Below are 18,671 nucleotides of genomic sequence, written 5' to 3'. Positions count from 1 at the left end.
AAATTGTCACAGCCAAGAGGAGCATCGGAGACATGCTACCTGTAATCACAACTATATATCATGTGGGGTCCTAGAACAGAAAAAGAGCATTAGGTAAAACAAAGGAAGTATGAATAAAGCGTAGACTTTAGCTAATAATAATATGTCTGTATTGGTCATTAATTGTGGTTAATGTACCATACTAATGTAAGATGTTAATAATATGATAAACTGAGTGTACTACCTATGGGAACTCATTGCACTATTTTTACAGTTTTTCCATGAATCTAAAATAAGTTTATTTTAGGGGTGCCTGAGTGGCTCAGGCAGTTAAGTGACAGACTCTTGATTTCAGCTCAGGTTATGATCTCAGGGTTGAGAGATCAAGCCCTAGGTCTGGCTCTCCAACAGGCATGGAGCCTGCTTAAGATTCTCTCTCTCTCATTTTCCCTCTCTGTTTCTATTTATAATGAAAAAAAACCTAAATTAACTTTATTTTTTAAAAAATTATTCTGGGGCACCTGGGTGGCTCAACTGGTTAAATGACTAACTTCAGCTCAGGTCATGATCTCAGAGTCCTGGCATCAGCCTCCTGTCCACTCCATGCTCAGCAAGGGAGTCTGCTTGTCCCTCTGCCCACCCGCCCTCATATATATGATATTGCACATATCACTGATTATTTGTTTAGGGCCATGGAGTCACAGATAAGTCAGTTTTTTAGCTCCTAAAGGCAGTGTGATAGTGGAACTATTATCTGTCACCTTCTATTGGGTTAAAGTGTGTGACTAGGATCATTACTCTAGACTTTTAGTGATGATACATTTTCTAATTAAGGGGTTTGAAGTGCACCCCTTAATATTTAACAAAAAATTGGTACCTGAATTTTGAACAACCTATAGTTATTAAAATTTAACTAATCAACTGTGATTATGATCTTTCACATCACCTTAATTTATATATAACTATTTTTTCATCTTCGTTTCTTCGATTTTGATTTCTCTGAACTGTCATTGGTCAGATAAGTCTCCAACATTAATAGAAAACTATTTGCTTTAATCACCATATTCCTCTTTCCCTCCAACTTGCACCCAAAGCAGAGAATAATTATGTCTTGGACATTCCAACCAATTATCAGTATTTTTCTCTTGGATGAATAGACTTTGTACAAAGACAAGGAGGGACCATCTACTTCTGGGAGACCCATTGCCTTTTACAACTCACTAGACCATTTTTTGATTTGTATCATATAGAACCCCAGAGATCTGAAATTAATGAATAGTTTAGTCCCTGTATATTGATAATATTGAACTTAAACTTTTTGATCATGGTGTGTATTTCCTGTCCTATTCACTAAAACAGTGGTTTTTATCTTGAATATATGTCATAGACTTCATATATTAATATAGATCTCATATATCAGTTTTTGTAGCTCCACAAAATAGTAGTAAAAATAGTCACATCTCTTAATACTTGAATTAAATGTTCAAGTACCAATATACTATGTCAGGGGAAATATGGTATCACTGTTAGGAAATGCTCCAGTTTTTTTTTAAGTTTTTATTTAAATTCCAGTTAGTTAACATAATGTAATATTAGTTTCAGGTATAGGAGTTTATTGGTCCAGGCAGCCCTGACTCCTCCAGACACAGAACCAGGCCAAGCATGCCTCACTGGGATCCACACAGCAGGCTTCTCAGTCCTCAGCATTTTCTTAGACCTCAAGAGCTACCCACAGGGACTAACTGCCCTAGAGCACTGGGCCAAAACAAGGTCCAACATTCACCTTCTCACTTTTTCTAGATAAGGACTGTGTCTCTTTTTCTCCCTGAGAGTAAACATTCCCAGAGATTGGGCACTTTTTTCCTTTTCAACTTTCAAAAAATAAGACATCTAATTTCAACTATTTTCTTTTTTTTAATAAATTTATTTTTTATTGGTGTTCAATTTGCCAACATATAAAATAACACCCAGTGCTCATCCCGTCAAGTGCCCCCCTCAGTGCCCGTCACCCATTCACCCCCACTCCCCGCCCTCCTCCCCTTCCACCACCCCTTTCTCAGAGTTAGGAGTCTCTCATGTTCTGTCTCCCTTTCTGATATTTCCCACTCATTTTTTCTCCTTTCCCCTTTATTCCCTTTCACTATTTTTTATATTCCCCAAATGAATGAGACCATATAACGTTTGTCCTTCTCCGATTGACTTATTTCACTCAGCATAATACCCTCCAGTTCCATCCACGTGGAAGCAAATGGGGGGTATTTGTCGTTTCTAACGGAATATTCCATTGTATACATAGACCCCATCTTCTTTATCCATTCATCTTTCAGTGGACACCGAAGCTCCTTCCACAGTTTGCCTATTGTGGACATTGCTGCTAGAAACATCAGGGTGCAGGTGTCCCGGCGTTTCATTGCATCTGTATCTTTGGGGTAAATCCCCAGCAATGCAATTGCTGGGTCATAGGGCAGGTCTATTTTTAACTCTTTGAGGAACCTCCACAGTTTTCCAGAGCGGCTGCACCAGTTCACATTCCCAACAACAGTGCAGGAGGGCTCCCTTTTCTCCGCATCCTCTCCAACATTTGTGGTTTCCTGCCTTGTTAACTTTCCCCATTCTCACTGGGGTGAGGTGGGATCTCATTGTGGTTTTGATTTGTATTTCCCTGATGGCCAGTGATGCGGAGCATTTTCTCATGTGCTTGTTGGCCATGTCTAGGTCTTCCTCTGTGAGATTTCTGTTCATGCCTTTTGTCAATTTCATGATTGGATTGTTTGTTTCTTTGCTGTTGAATTTGATAAGTTCTTTATAGATCTTGGAAACTAGTCCTTTATCTGATACGTCATTTGCAAATATCTTCTCCTATTCTGTAGGTTGTCTTTGAGTTTTGTTGACTGTATCTTTTGTTGTGCAAAAGCTTCTTATCTTGATGAAGCCCCAATAGTTCATTTTTGCTTTTGTTTCCCTTGCCTTTGTGGATGTATCTTGCAAGAAGTTGCTGTGGCCAAGTTCAAAAAGGGTGTTGCCTGTGTTCTCCCCTAGGATTTTGATGGAATCTTATCTCACATTTAGATCTTCCATTCATTTTGAGTTTATCTTTGTGTATGGTGCAAGAGAGTAATTTCAACTATTTTCTATAGACAAGGGTACTCACTTGTCCCTTTCCCTTTAAGCAAAACCCTCTTTCTTTCTTTCTTTCTTTCTTTCTTTCTTTCTTTCTTTCTTTCTTTCTTTCTTTCTTTCTTTCTTTCTTTCTTTCTTTCTTTCTTTCTTTCTTTCTTTCTTTCTTTCTTTCACAAAAGGTCTGATTGTTTTCTGCTTTTACAACCCAGGAGACCTTGGACCCTGCACATGCACCTGCAAATAAAGTTGTTTTCTAAGAGTCTAGATACTTCGCCCTAAGAAGAGAGTGAAGGTTATGCATATTACTGGCACCACTTCAAAAGAAATCTCTAGCAAAAGTACTCATTTTACCACATGATTTCAACTGTAATATTATCCAGAAAAACTTTTAAGCTCTGATATATGAAAAAAAATGAAATCACTAAATCTGTTTCTTGCACATTTTATTTATCTCCCCCAAATATACTTTTTTTAGAAGCACGAACTGCTGATTATTCAATTGATGGTGGTCACATTGTAACACATCAATAAATAGCTATTGGGCACCTCAGTGAGTTCCTGGGATGATGTAAAAAGGAGGGATACAGAATGTGCCAGCCCTCCAGGGTGTTACCCAGCTTCTCAGCAGACAGAACATAAACACTCAAAGTTGACCTTTCTCATGAGCGGAGTGCCACATGCCAAATGCTAGGCAAGAACAAGACACGCTGCAGGACATGAAAGCAGAGAAAGTTCACAGGGGTTGAGGTGGTAACCAGGGACACTCAAGACATTTTATTTTGACTTTGGATTTAAACAAAAGTGGGATTTAGATAGGAGAGATTAGAAAATTCCAGAGGGAATACAGTAGTAAAACAGGAAGGCAAGGATGTGCTAAGTAAGGTTCCTGGAGCAAGACACTTGGGCTGGCTGGCTGACATGCAGGTCCTACATGGAATATAGGAAAATATGGCAGGAAAACATTACCTTGGAACTGATTGTAGGGAGCCTTAAATGCTGGGGATTTTTTTTAATTGGATTTTATTCTGTAAGCAATGATAGTTCTTTGAATAAATATAACTTTTATGAAGCCCACACCATGTGCCTATGTATGCATATGAACAAAACCATAATGTAAGAACTTTATGAACTAAGTAGTATTAGCTCCACCTACATATGTGAGAACTAAAGATGACAAAGGCTAAAGATATTTATTTATTTCTTTAATGCCTTTTCTTGATTTCAATGATTATTTTTCTAAGACTAAAATAAAAATTAACTTCCACAAAGTTTTTGTATTTTTTAGGATAAATTAGATATAGGACTCCCTATTAGTACCCAGGAAGTTACCTGTCCCTAACGAAAATCAAATTTTAGTTTGATCTTAGTATATCTTTTCTCATTCTCTCTCTCTCTCCCTCATTCTGTCTCTCTGTCTCTGTCACGCACACACACACACACACACACACACACACAATTTCTCAGATTTCCCTTCTGGGAATATTTGAAAATTTCCAAGAATATTAGGGATTTTTTTTAAAGATTTTATTTATTTATTCATGAGAGATCCAGAGAGAAAGAAGCAGAGACACAGGCAGAGGGAGAAGCAGGCTCCATTTAGGGAGCCCGACGTCGGACTCGATCTCGGGTCTCCAGGATCATGCCCCGGGCGGAAGGCAAGTGCTAAACTGCTGAGCCACCCAGGCTGCCCTAGGAATTGTTTTAAAGAGAAAGAAATAAAAGTAGAAACACAAGATATGTCATCACTAAAAATATTAAGTACTGCAGAAGCCAAATATCTCATCATGATGAGGTGTTTAGGGATGAGATTTAGTATTTTTTAGGTAATCCCTCTGTTAAGCATCCTCAATTGTATTCTTATGAACATATCCAGCTCTTTTCCCAGAAAAGTGCATCATTTCTCTGGAATATGGTTAAACCAGAAAGCAGACCTAAGTATCCTAGAGACACAGTTTTTCCACTTCAGTGATTGACTCTTTTAATCTTTATTCATATTACATAATGTAATTTTAGAAAAACTGACATCTATTTAGCTATCTGTATAAGACTCAAAAATGTGTTCATTCGGGACAGTTTTTCTTTGGCTACTTTTAATTTATGTAAGACTTAACTTGCTCCTGCATGTTGATCTTTAAGATTACTATTGTTTCTTATTTTTTAGCTCTTCTTTCTGTACTATAGATCAACAGTAGTGTATTTTGCTACTCATATTTTCTATTCTTTTTCTTCTCTCTTTGAATTCAAGAACAAGAAATAAAAGCATAAGTCAGTTATAAAGACAGTTTGTGCCCAAACAGGAAACATTTGGTGCCTGTCTCAGCCAAATATTGATGCAAATCTGGTGTGTTTATGGGCACTGAGACAGAAGTAGGAATCTAAAACCAGAAAAACTGAAATGCCTTAAAGGGCAGGAGTGGCAGAGAACATGACCCAATTGAGACACCTAAGTAATACAAAGAAAGATAACAAAATTCATGGCAAGTATGCAAACCAAAATCCAGGTATTTCATTGGCAACAATCCAAAAGTTTGCTAACCATGAATTGAAGAGACTATGGGAGGAAACGTACTCCTATGCACTACTTGGTGAGAATATAAATTGGCACAATTCCTTTGGAAGTCAATTTCACATTATCTGTGAAAACCACATATACGCTTTCACTAAATAATTCCACAAGTCCACTTATGTGAACATAATAAGTTCACATACATGCACATAAGTAAGTACATACTTACAGGATCCCTGGGTGGCTCAGCGGTTTAGCGCCTCCTTTGACCCAGGGTGTGATCCTGGGGACCTGGGATCAAGTCCCACATTGGGCTCCCTGCATGGAGCCTGCTTCTCCCTCTGCCTGTGTCTCTGCCTCTCTCTCTCTCTCCCTCTCTCTCTCTCTCTCTTTCTCTGTGTGTGTGTCTCTCATGAATAAATAAATGAAATCTTTTAAAAAAGAAGAAAGAAATGACATACTTACATGATTATTCATTCAGTACTCTTTATACTGCAACATATTTGAAAGAGCCCAAGCAGCTACCAATACAGAAAAGATTCAATAACTTAAGATATATCTACACAATGGAACACCACGCAATGATTTTTAAAAGAAGAAGAAGAAGAAGAAGAAGAAGAAGAAGAAGAAGAAGAAGAAGAAGAAAGAAAGAAAGAAAGAAAGAAAGAAAGAAAGAAAGAAAGAAAAGAAAGAAAGAGAAAGTGAGCCATCTGCTTTGTGAGAAGTCTCCAAGACACAAGGTACAAAACACGGTGCATAATGTACTGCCACCATGGTCGTGCTGCAGTCCTATTTCCCCTAGGCTGCTCCCAGCCCGTGACTGAGCACGGCAGGGGTACTAGAACTGATCTATTTCTACAGGACCTAGGACTCCTGGAATTGGTAGCTTCGGCTCAAGGACTCCTCATTGGCCAGGTCAAAACATTTTCTGGAGCTGGGCCACAGTCTGAGACTCTTCCTACTCAATCTTCCTTTCTTTCCCATCCTTGCCCCCAGGAGTCAGACTATGAACCATTCATAATCCAAAGGCTCCTTTATCTTCTCCTGCTGCCTCTCCCCTTCATCCTTCACAGGCATTTCTGATTCCATCTTGTCAACTACTTCTCGGAGACCCTAACAACTGGGAGAAGGTGATTATATTCATATTTGCTTATATATGCATGAAGAAACCCCAGAAGATTCATTACCTCTTTGAGGAGCAGTAATTGGGAATAGGGGATAAACAGTTGAGAGGGAAACTTTTTATTATTCATACACATCTGCACACATTTACACATACATATATAAATATTTATACATATATAAATATATACATATATAAATATATATAAATATACATATATATACATATATATATTTATAGTACCTATTCTGTAGTACCTATTCAGAGTGAAATAGAAATGTTAAAAACATCTAGTGAAAACAAGGAGAGAAGGCAGCAGAGAAGCTGAAATACAGAGAGGAGCCCTGTGATACATAATAAGAATAATGTATATTTAGTCTTCCTTCCCTTTTCTGGTACAGAGCTCCTAACACCATTGGAATTTTCTAAGAGATGGGAGCAATAAGGTGTCTTTTGTTAGGGTAATGAGGTGACTTTTGGAGAGGCTCTCTGTAACCTAAGGATAGGGGCTGGTTACCAAGGGGCTCAACCATGTGATTAGGGTGTTGAGAACTTTCAATACCAACCTCTGACCGCCAAGGAGGGGAGCAGGCCCCTGAGGTTGAATCAATTCCCAGTGGCCAATGATTTAACCAATCGTGCACATGTAATGAAGCCACCATAAAAGCCTGAGAGGATGGGGTTTGAAAGCTTCTAGGTTGGTGTACGCATGGAGACTCAGGGAGAGTGGTATTCTCAGAGAGCATGGAAGCTCCATACCCTTTCCACATACCTGCCCTATGCATCTTTTCCATCTGGCTGTTCCTGAGTCGTGTCCTTTTATAATAAGCTGGTAAACTAGTAGGTATGCTTTTCCCATGAATTCTGTGACTGCTCTAACAAATTAATCAGACTTGAGGAGGGGGTCATTGGAATCTCTGATCTATAGCCAGTTACGTCAAAAGCATAGGAAACAAACTGGACTTGTGATTGGCATCTGAAGTGGGGGAGGGCAGTCTTACAGTACTGGGCCCTGAACCTGTGAAATCTGATGCTATTTCAGGCAGACAGTGTCAAAATTGAGTTGAATTGTAGGACACCCAGCTGGTGTGTGAGAATTGCTTGATGTGGAACCCCCTCTCACATTGGGATTGGAAGCTATCAGTTCACTCAGAAGTAGTCCAGAACTTCAACCCACATATACACCTCCACGCAGCTCAGTCCCAGTCATGCCTGACAGCTCACACAGACTCCCTCAGGCCCAGAGCCCAAATCCTAGGCTGGCTCTCCACAAAGCCTATATTACAAAACTCTTCCAGCTGGAATAACCTGAAAGCCCTGTAATAAAAATCACCCATCTGCCTAGTAAAAAAAAAAAAAAAAGGCCATGATATCCTCCTTCCCAGCTGTCCTCCTTTAGAGCAAATACAAGACCCCAGCACCACAAACAGCAGCTGGCACAGTGTCGCTAACTTACCTTTGGAAAGATTCAGAGGAACCCCCTGTACACAGCCCACCATCTGCAGGATATATACAGCCTTTCTGCTTAAGGCGTCCCATGGCATCAGTATCCTTTCTCAATCCAAAGCGGGGACTGTGGGACTTTCTGTTCTCTGAATTTCTTCAATAATTTTTCAAAGAGAGGGTTGAGAAAATCATTCTGAATTGGTTAAATATGCTCAGGTTTAAGGTTTTTAAGTTATCATGTTTTCATTTTCTACTAAAGCCAATAGAATTTCCTTAACAGATGCAACAAAGCATTAGGATTAACTGATTTCTTGTAACAAATTCTTATTTGGGGAGCCAAATAGACATTGATTTAAATCCCAACTCTGCAATTAAATCCTATGGAAATTCAGACCAGTAGTCTGAAGAGGTCTGATCTCCCTGCCTCAATTCCTCAGAGAAGCAAATTGGGAAGAATATAACTACCTTATATTGTTGACAAAAGGATAAAAATGGTATATGCCATGTACAGCATGTGTCATGGTACCAGTTGGCACATAACAGGGATTTAACAAATAACAGAGCTTTCTCTTTTCTTTTAGGGCTCTTTGAAAATATTAAAAATTATATGTTTAAACTTTCTGGTCCGTAATAATCAATATAAAAATCTCATGGGTGCCTGGGTGGCTCAGCTGGTTAAGCGTCTGCTTTCAGCTCAGGTCACAATCCCAGGGTCCTGGGATTTAACGCCATATCTGGATCCTTTCAGTGGGAAGTCTTCTTCTCCCTCTCCCTCTGCCCCTCCCCTTGCTCATGCTTTCTCTCTCTCTCTCTTTCAAATAAATAAATAAAATATTTTTCAAAAAATAAAAAATAAATAAAAATCTCATTTTACAGTTGCCTAGTCTCTTTGTTTCTGCAAGAAGCATCTGTCAAGTTGAGCTACATGACAGTAGTTGGGGCCACATTTGTTTGTCCCGTGATGCCATTAGCTCTGATAATTCATGTTTTCATAGACTCAGTCAAAACAAATTTGATTTCACCTCTAGTCCTTATATGATTATGATTGTCCATAATTCTCTACTTTTTCTCTAAACTGACCCTTCAGGGCAAATGAGTCAGCAAAGGTCATTTCTGGGTACAGAGTCCACAGCTATGAAAGACTTCCCTCACTTCTCCATCACTCACCGTACTGGCTGACTCCTAGGGCAACACCATAAGGATGAAGCCTTGTTTTTTATTTTTATTTAATTTTATTTAAATTCAATGAATTAACATATAGTGTATTATTAGTTTCAGAGGTAGATTATAGGGATTCATCAGTTGCATATAACACCCAGTGCTCTATTACATTTTCTTTTTCATTCATTCGGTTCTTCAGAGTTTCTCTTTGAAATTTTCTTTTAATTCAATCTGCTAACATATAGTACACCATTATTATCTGATGTAGTTTTCAATATTTCATCAGTCACATATAACATTCAGTGCTCATCACATCACATGCCTTCCTTAACGCCTGTCATCTAGTTACCCCATCCTTCCACTCACCTCCCCTTCAACAACCCTGTTTGTTTCCCTGGGTTGAGTCTCTCATGGTTTGTTTTCCTCTCTGATTTTTCCCGATTCAGTTTCCCCTCTTTCCCTTATGATCTTTTGCACTATTTTTTATATTCTACATGTGAATCAAACTGTTTGATAATTGTCTTTCTCCAATTGACCTTTTTCACTTAGCATAATAGCCTCCAGTTCCATCTATGATGATGCAAATGGTAGGTATTCATCCTTTCTGAAGGCTGAGCAACGATATATATATATATATGTCGTGTATATATATATATCTTCTTTATCCATCATCTGTCGATGGACACTGAGGCTCCTTCCACAGCTTGGCTATTGTGGACATTGCTGCTGTGAACATCGGGGTGCAGGTGTCCCAGCGTTTCACTGCATCTGTATCTTTGGGGTAAATCCCAGCAGTGCAATTGCTGGTTTGTTGGGTAGCTCTATTTTTAACTTCTTGAGGAACCTCCCTACTGTTTTCCAGAGTGACTGTACCAGTTTGCATTCCCACCAACAGTTTAATAAGGTTCTTCTTTCTCTGCATCCTTGCCAGCATTTGTTTCCTGACTTGCTAATTTTAGCCATTCTAACTGGTATATAAAGTGGTATCTCATGGTTTTGGTTTGTATTTCCCTGATGCCAAGTGATGTGGAGGATTTTTTTCATGTGTCTGTTGTCTATTTGTAGACTTATATATAGGTCTTCTTTGGAGAAATATCTATTCATGTCTTCTGACCATATCTTTTTTTAAGATTTTATTTATTTATTCATGAGAGATACACAGAGAGAAGCAGAGACACAGGCAGAGAAGCAGGCTCCCCATGGGGAGCCCAATGCAGGACTTGATCCCAGGAACCTGGGATCACGCCCTGAGCCAAAGGCAGATGCCCAACCACTGAGGAACCCAGGCATCCCTTTCTACCTATTTCTTGACTATATTGGTTGGTTTTTTGAGTGTTGGGTTTAATAAGTTCTTTATAGATCTTGGATACTAGCCCTTTATCTAATATGTTATTTGCAAATATCTTCTCCCATTCTGTAGGTTGTCTTGTAGCTTTCTTGATAGTTTCCTTTGCTGTGCAGAAGCTTTTTATCTTGATGAAGTGCCAATAGTTCATTTTTGCTTTTGTTTCCCTTGCCTTTAGAGACGTGTCTTGCAAGAAGCTGCTGCGGCTGAGGTAAATAAAGGGTGTTGCCTGTGTTCTCCTCTAGGATTTTGATGGATTCCTGTCTCACATTTAGCTATTCTGTCCACTTTGAGTTTATCTTTGTGTCTGTAAGAGAATGGTCCAGTTTCATTCCTCTGCATGTGGCTGTCCAATTTTCCCAGCACCATTTGCTGAAGAGACTGTCCTTTTTCCAGTGGATGGTCTTTCCTGCTTTGTCGAATATTAGTTGAGCATAGAGTTGAGGGGCCATTTCTGGGTTCTCTATTCTGTTTCATTGATCCATGTGTCTGTTTTTGTGCCAGGACCACACTGTCTTGATGATCCTTCCAAGACATCAGTTTCTAAAGCTCAAGATTGAGAGACAAAGAATTTATCCCAATGGTGAACAAAAATATAATAATGACTAAAATTTAAAGATCACTCATAAACCAAGACTTAGCCAAACTAGCTGGATTAGTCAAGCTGCGTGTGACCTCCTTTAGGGGGTATGCACAAATAGCTGGTCAATCAATAATGTCATGGCCATACTGAGGCCGGGAATCAAATGCTCGATTTGTGTAGACAAGGCCAGAGTCAGCAAGAAGCAAAAAGAAAAAAAAGAAAAAGCAAAACACCTGCTAGTTTAAATGTATTCTTTCTTTATTGTGGGATAATAATTCTTAATAATTCTTGGTGTTATTTTCTAAAATTCTTTGCTTAGCCATAACTTTAGCAACTGTTCCAACTTACCACAAACATTCTGGGGAACATTAATGCTTATCACACTGTGTTCCCTGGCAGCATGATATAGAAATTCATCATTTATTATCACTTAAGTCCAGATCCCCCTGTTTTAAATTGCACCTTCTACTACAACTGTAAAAAGCAAAATGTTTACAAAGAAAACTGTTGCTTCAAGGAATGTGTTTCTTTATTAATTTGGAAAATAATCTCACATTTGGTACATTGAAGCTAGAAAATGAACTAATAACATTTTGACAGGTGTTAAGGAACACAAGTAGGCTTGCTTTTGTTTTCTACTAAATATCCCATGAATAGTTAATGTTATTTTGCTTTTCATATCACATTGGTTTTCAAAAAGACTAGCCAAAAATCTTCAAGCATGCTCTAGGTTTTCCTACTATGATGAAGAATTTAAATTTGTCTTTAAAGAGTATTAAAATGGGGCAGGGTTTTTTAAATCAATATTTAAGATATTGTAGTAGTCTATGGCTCTGCCAAACTAAAAGAAAACAAATTTATAAACAGTGTTTCCAATTAAAACAAAACTTCTTTAACCTAAAATATAGAATATGACTGTAGATGCATAAGTGCTAGTGGTGTTAATGCAAAAGGGATCATAGTGGAAGAGAGAGAGGTTTAGCTGAAGCTGGGCTCCTGACCCATTTTGTTTAGCAAGAAGCAGGTTTCAGTAGAATTCTGGTTGGAGAGAAGCAGTATGGTTTTGTAAGGTGGACACTTATTGCCCAGCAAACTGCAAGCCAAGGAAGGAAGCAAAAGTACTCTAAAACTGTGTTGTTTGGAGTAAAGAAATCAAGACACAAAAGCAAACAAGAAAGAAGCAGTAGAGAGTTTTTAATTGGTGCAAGCCAGACCACAGCAAGTGGAGATTATTATCCACATTCTTTAAGCCAAAGAACATTCTCTCCTGAAATATTTGGATCATTGAGATCAGTTAACATAGAATTACTGTAAAGTGTTAATAAAAAGAGTTTTGTTTCTTCTGTTACTTAATGTTTTCTACAATAATACCTTAGTTTGAGCAACAGGAGCATATAAATATATTATAACATATGATCCCTATAGAGCTCTGAGAAAGACACTGAACCAATAAGCAGATAATACATATCGGTTTTTGTTGCAGTTTGGGTTGGGGTGGGGAACTATTTGTCTAATTTTTGCATATTATTACTCTTGCTATTTAAGAAAGGGATGCAAGTATGGCAGTTAAGAGGTGGCTCGAGTACACACCCGCCCAGAGTGTGGCACTGGGCAGTTACCTAACTTTTTGGATGGTTTTCTCAATTGTAAGGGGGATAATAACATTACCTACCTACAGAGTTGTTGTAAGAGTTAAATGAATTAATGTGTGTGGAGTATGTAGAATGGTGTCTAGTATATAGTAAGCACTCATAAACACCTATTAGTATCATCGCCCTCTTCAACCAAGAATGAGGTTGCACACTGGAGGCATGAAGATGGTAGCGGAATAGGACCCTAAGCCCATCCATGAATATAACTAACTATCAATTCATCCTAAATACCCCAGAAATCAACCTGAAGACTGACAGAACAAACTCCTGTTCTGGGAGAGAAGAGGCCACATTGAAGAAGGTCTGAAGTGCAGAGACGTGGTTTAAGGTACAAATAGATCATGGCTGCTGTGGAGAGAAGGGAGCCATGGTAGCAGAGAAGGGTGATAGAGAGAGAGGGAAACACACAAGGGAATGCACAAGGAGAACATTTCCCCATCACCACTGGCATAGAAAATGAGCTGAGCTGAATTTCTTGAGTATTTGCAATGAGTGAGACTTAAAGCCTGGAATTTTAAAGGTCAGCAGGCTTAGCTTCAATAGACCCTAGAGGTCAATGTGTTGGTCTTGGAGAGAAGATAGGCAAAAAACCTGGGAGTAGAGAGCATGGAAACAGTAATCTGAAGAGTTCCTGGGGCTCACAAAGGGGAGAATATTTGTTCTCAGAGTACATCCCTGACAGGCAGCATTCATGGAGTCACTTCTCTGAACAAAGGAGTTGGTTGGAACCATCCCCTCCCACTGCCCCTTAGCATAAACATAGAGCCACCTGTGCGAAGCAGCAGAGGCTAGAACTGGCTACCTAACTTGTTACCCTTAGCCCCACATACCTGTGCACTGATGAAATTGCCCTTCCAGGAGACCAACACAAATTTCTGCTCACATCATGTCTCCCAATCAGAGAGTTCAGCAGGGTGTCATTTCCAGTGGAGATGGTACTTAGATCAAAGCACAACTAACTAAACTCACCACATTCAGGCCAAGGACCAAACATGGCCTGCAATAGGAAACAGAACTTCTGCAGGTGACTGGCCAGAAGGATAGAGCAGCCGAAACATAACAGCAGAGCACAGAGAGCACACACTGAAGACACTCCCTGAAGTGCTGGCCTTGAGTACTACATGATCTCTTCTTCATAAGGCCATTACTTTTAGGAGCAGGAGACATAACTCGCTTTTTAAAATGCAGACACGAGGCAGACTTAGACAAAATGACAAGACAGAGGAATTTATCCCAAACAAAAGAACAAAATAAGACAAGGGCCAGAGAGAGGTCTCTGGGTGACTCAGTCAGTTAAGCATCTGACTTTTGATTTCAGGTTAGGTCATGATCTCAGGGTTGTAAGATTGGGCCCCACGTTGGGCTTTGCAGTCAGTGCAGAGTCTGCTTACAATTCTTTCTCTCCTTCTCCCTCTGCCCCTCCTCCTGCTCATGCACACACATCTCTCTCTCTCTCTCTCTCTCTCTCATTCTCTCTCTCTCTTTCTCTCAAATAAATAAGTAAATAAAATCTTTTTTTTAAAAGACTAGGGCCAGAGAACTAAGCAAAACAGATAAAAGTAACATGCAGATGAAGAATTTAAAGCAATGATCATAAAATCATTATAATGATCATAATGATCATTACTACAAAAATAAAAGAGTTAAAAAAGAATCAATCAGATATCAATAGTGCAATAAATGAGATTAGAAATACATTTGATGCAATGAACAGCAAGCTGGAAGAAGCAGGGGAATGAATGAATGCTCTAGAAGACAAAGTAAGAAAAACAGTGAAGCTAAACAAAAGAGAAAATATGCAAAGCAGGAAGACTTAGGGAATTCAGTAATTTCATCAGGTGTAATAATATTCATATTATAGGAGTCTCAAAAGAAGAAGATAGGAAAAGGAGGACAGATAATTTATTTGAAGAAATACTTCCCTAATCTGGGAAAGGTAGCAGATATCCAGATCCAGGAGGCACAAAAACCCCTACTAAACTCAACAAAAGCAAGTCTACACCAAGAACATTGTAATTAAATCTGTGAAATATAGTGATAAAGAAAGAAATCTTAAAAGAAGCGATGCAAAATAAGTAATTAACTCACAAGGGAAAACCCATAGGCTAGCAGGAAATTTTCAACAGAAACTTTACAAACCAGAAGAGAGTGGTATGATATATTCAAAGTGCTGAATGGGAAAAATCTACAGCCAAGAATACTCTATCCACCAAGGTTATATTCCAAAATAGAAGGAGAGATAAACGGTTTCCCAGACAAAAACTAAAGTTCATGAGTCCTAAACCAGCCCTGCAAGAAATACACCTTCCACTCCATTTTGAGTGGAAAGGAGAGACCAAAAGTAACAATATGAAGGTAGGAAATACAAAAACTGTAAAAAGGAATATTTCTTTTTAAATATTTTATTTATTTATTCATGAGAGACATAGAGAGAGGCAGAGACATAGGCAGAGGGAGAAGCAGACTCCTTGAGGGGAGCCCAGTGTGGGACTCAATCCTGGGACTCCAGGATAATACCCTGAGCTAAAGGCAGACACTCAACTGCTGAGCCACCTAGGCATCCCCAAAACAAATATTTCTGTAAAAAAAATTAATCAAGGAACTAACCAAAAAATGTATATAAAATATAATAACATATACAGGAAGGAGAGGAGAAAAAATAGTTCATACTTAAATGATCATCAACTTAATATAGACTGATATATGCAGAAGAGGTTATATACAAACCTAATGGTAACCACATATCAAAAACCACTAGTAAATATACAAAGAATAAAGAGAAAGAAATACAAATATCTAAAGAAAATCAGCAAAACCTGAAAGACAAGAAAGGATCAGAGAAAATTTCCATAAACAACCACAAAACAAGAAATAAAATGACAATAAATTTATATCTATCAGTAATTACTTTGAATGTAACTGGACTAAATGTTCCAGTCAAAAGACATAGGATGTCAGAATAAATAAAAAACAAGACCCATCTATATACTGCCTATAACAGACTCATTTTATTCATAAATACACCTGCAGATTGAAATTGAGGGGATGGAGAAATATTTATCATGCAAGTGGAAGTCAAAAGAAAGCTGCAGTAGGAATACTTATATATCAGACAAACTAGACTTTAAAACAAAGACTGTAACAAGAGACAAAGAAGAGTACTATATGGTAATAAAGAGCACAATCTAATGAGAAGATATAACAATCATAAGTATTTATACACCCAACATGGGAGCACACAAATACACAGAACAATTAATAACAGAAATAAAGGAATTCATTGATAATAATACAATAATAGTAGGGTACTTTAACACCCCACTTACATCAATGGACAGTTATCTAAAATAAAGAAACAAAGGCTTGGAATAACTCACTGGACCAGATGGACTTAACAGATATATTCAGAACAATCCATCCGAAAACAGCAGAATACACATTATTTTCAAGTGCACAGGAAACATTCTCTAGAATAGGTCACATAATAGCACCCCCCCCCACCAAAAACAAAAAACAATTCAAGAAGATTGAAGTCATACCATGCATCTTTTCTGACCACATTAGGAAACTAGAAATCAACTATATGAAGAAAAATCTGTAAAGACCACAGATACATGGAGGTTCAACACTTGCTATTAAATAACCAGGAAATCAAAAAAGAAATTTAAAATTACATGGAAACAAATGAAAATTAAAACAAAATGATCCAAAATCTTCAGAATGCAGCAAACTCATTCTAAGAGGGAAATATATAGCAACACAGGCTTAACTCAAGAAGCAAAAAAAAAAAAAAAAAAAAAAAAACCAACTTAAACATAGCCTTATACCTAAAGGGGTTAAAGGACTACAAATGAAGCCAAAAGCCAGCAGAAGGAAGGCAATATTAAGGATTAGAGCAGAAATAAATAATATAGAAACAAAAAACAAACCAATACAACAGATCAATGAAATCAAGAGCTGTTTTTTTTTAATTGATAAAGTAAAACTTAACAAAAAAGAAAAAGGACCCAAATGAACAAAATCACCAATGAGAAGAGAAATAACAATCGACACCACAGAGATACAAACACTTGTAAGAGAATATTATGAAAAAGTATATGGCAACGAATTGAACAACCTAGAAGGAATGGATAAATTCCTAGAAACATAAGCTACCAAAACAGAAAGAAATAGAAAATGTAAACAGACTGATTGATTACTGGGAAAGAAATTGAATCAGTGGGGCAAACAAAACAAAACAAAACAAAAAATCAAACACCTCCCAAAACCCAAAAATCCAGGACCAGATGGTTTTACAGGTGAATTCTACCAAACATTTAAAGAAGAGTTGATCCCTGTTCTCAAACTATCCCAAAAAAATGGAAGGAAGGAAAACGTTCAAATTTATTACTCTGATACCAAAACCAGATAAAGACACACTGAAAAAGAGAACTACAGGACAATATCCATGATGAACACAGGTGCAAAAATCCTCAACAAAATACTAGGAAATCAAATCCAACAATACTTCTTAAAAACTAATTTACCACAAGATAGTGGGATTTGGTTGCAAGCATGGTTCAATATTCAGAAATGAATCGATGTGACACATCACATTAATAAAAGAAATCATTAGATACAGAAAAAACATTTGACAAATTACAACATCCGTTCTCGATAAAAAACGTTGACAAAGTAGGTTAAGAGGAAACATACCTCAACATAATAAAGTCCATATATGAAAAACCCACAACTAATATTATCTTCAATGGGGAAAAATTGAGAGCATTTTCCCTAAGGTCAGGAACAAGATAGGGATGTCCACTCTCACCACCATTATTTAACATAGTAGTGGAAGACCTTGTCACAGCAATCAGGAAACAAAAAGAAATAAAATGCATCCAAATTGGCAAGGAAGAAGTAAAACTTTCGCTATTTACAAATGACATGATGTTATACACAGAAAGCCCTAAAACTCTACAACAACAACAACAACAACAAAAAAAAACCTACTAGGACAGTAAAGTCACAGGACACAAAATCAATGTATAGAAATCTGTTGCATTTCTATACACCAACAATGAAGCAGCAGAAAGAGAAAGTAAGGAATCAATCCCATTTACAATTGCACCAAAAACAATGATACCTAGGAACAAACCTACCCAAAGAGGTGAAAAGCCTCTACTCTGAAAATTAAAAGACACTAATGAAAGAAACTGAATATGATACAAAAAATGGAAAGGCATTCCATGCTCATGAATTGGAAGAGCAAATATTGTTAAAATGTCTATGTTACCCAAAGCAATCCACACATATAATGCAATTCTCATCAATATACCAACAGCATTTTTCATAGAACTAGAACAAACAATACTAAAATTTGTATGGAACCACAAAGACCCTAAATAGACAAAACAATATTGATAAAGAAAAACAAAGCTGGAGGCATCATAATTCTAGACTTCAAGTTATATTACAAAGTGGTAGTGATCAAAACAGTATGGTACTGGCCAAAAACACACATCGATCAATAGAACAAAATAGAAAACACAGAAGTAAACTTACAATACACGGTCAATTAACCTTTGACAAAGCACGAAGGAATATCCAATAGGAAATAGCCTCTTCAACAAATGGTATTAGGAAAACTGGACAGTGACATGCAAAAGAATGGACCACTCTCTTATACTACACACAAAAATAAATTCAAAATGGGATAGTGACCTAAATGTGAGACAAGAAATCATTAAAATCCTAGAAGAGAACACAGGAAGTGA

General features: G+C 37.7%; 1 protein-coding gene across 5 annotated transcripts in view; it reads left to right on the top strand.

Moving 5' to 3' along the window:
* The window catches only part of MC2R (melanocortin 2 receptor), a 47,656-nt gene that overhangs the window by 9,683 nt on the left and 19,302 nt on the right, over positions 1–18,671 (top strand). Inside the window, exons 2-3 of one of the 5 annotated variants that reach the window (XM_072757850.1) lie at positions 10,859–10,891; positions 13,152–13,243. The exons of 2 other annotated variants lie outside the window; for them this stretch is intronic. The gene's annotated coding sequence lies outside the window, so the exon portion shown is untranslated. The remainder of the gene's footprint in view (positions 1–10,858; positions 10,892–13,151; positions 13,244–18,671) is intronic. 2 more of the 5 variants (XM_072757851.1, XM_072757853.1) reach the window with 2 other exon arrangements.

This window comes from Vulpes vulpes, chromosome 5, assembly GCF_048418805.1.
Source record: "Vulpes vulpes isolate BD-2025 chromosome 5, VulVul3, whole genome shotgun sequence".
Lineage (NCBI taxonomy): Eukaryota > Metazoa > Chordata > Mammalia > Carnivora > Canidae > Vulpes > Vulpes vulpes.
This window is presented reverse-complemented; position numbering and strand designations above follow the sequence as displayed.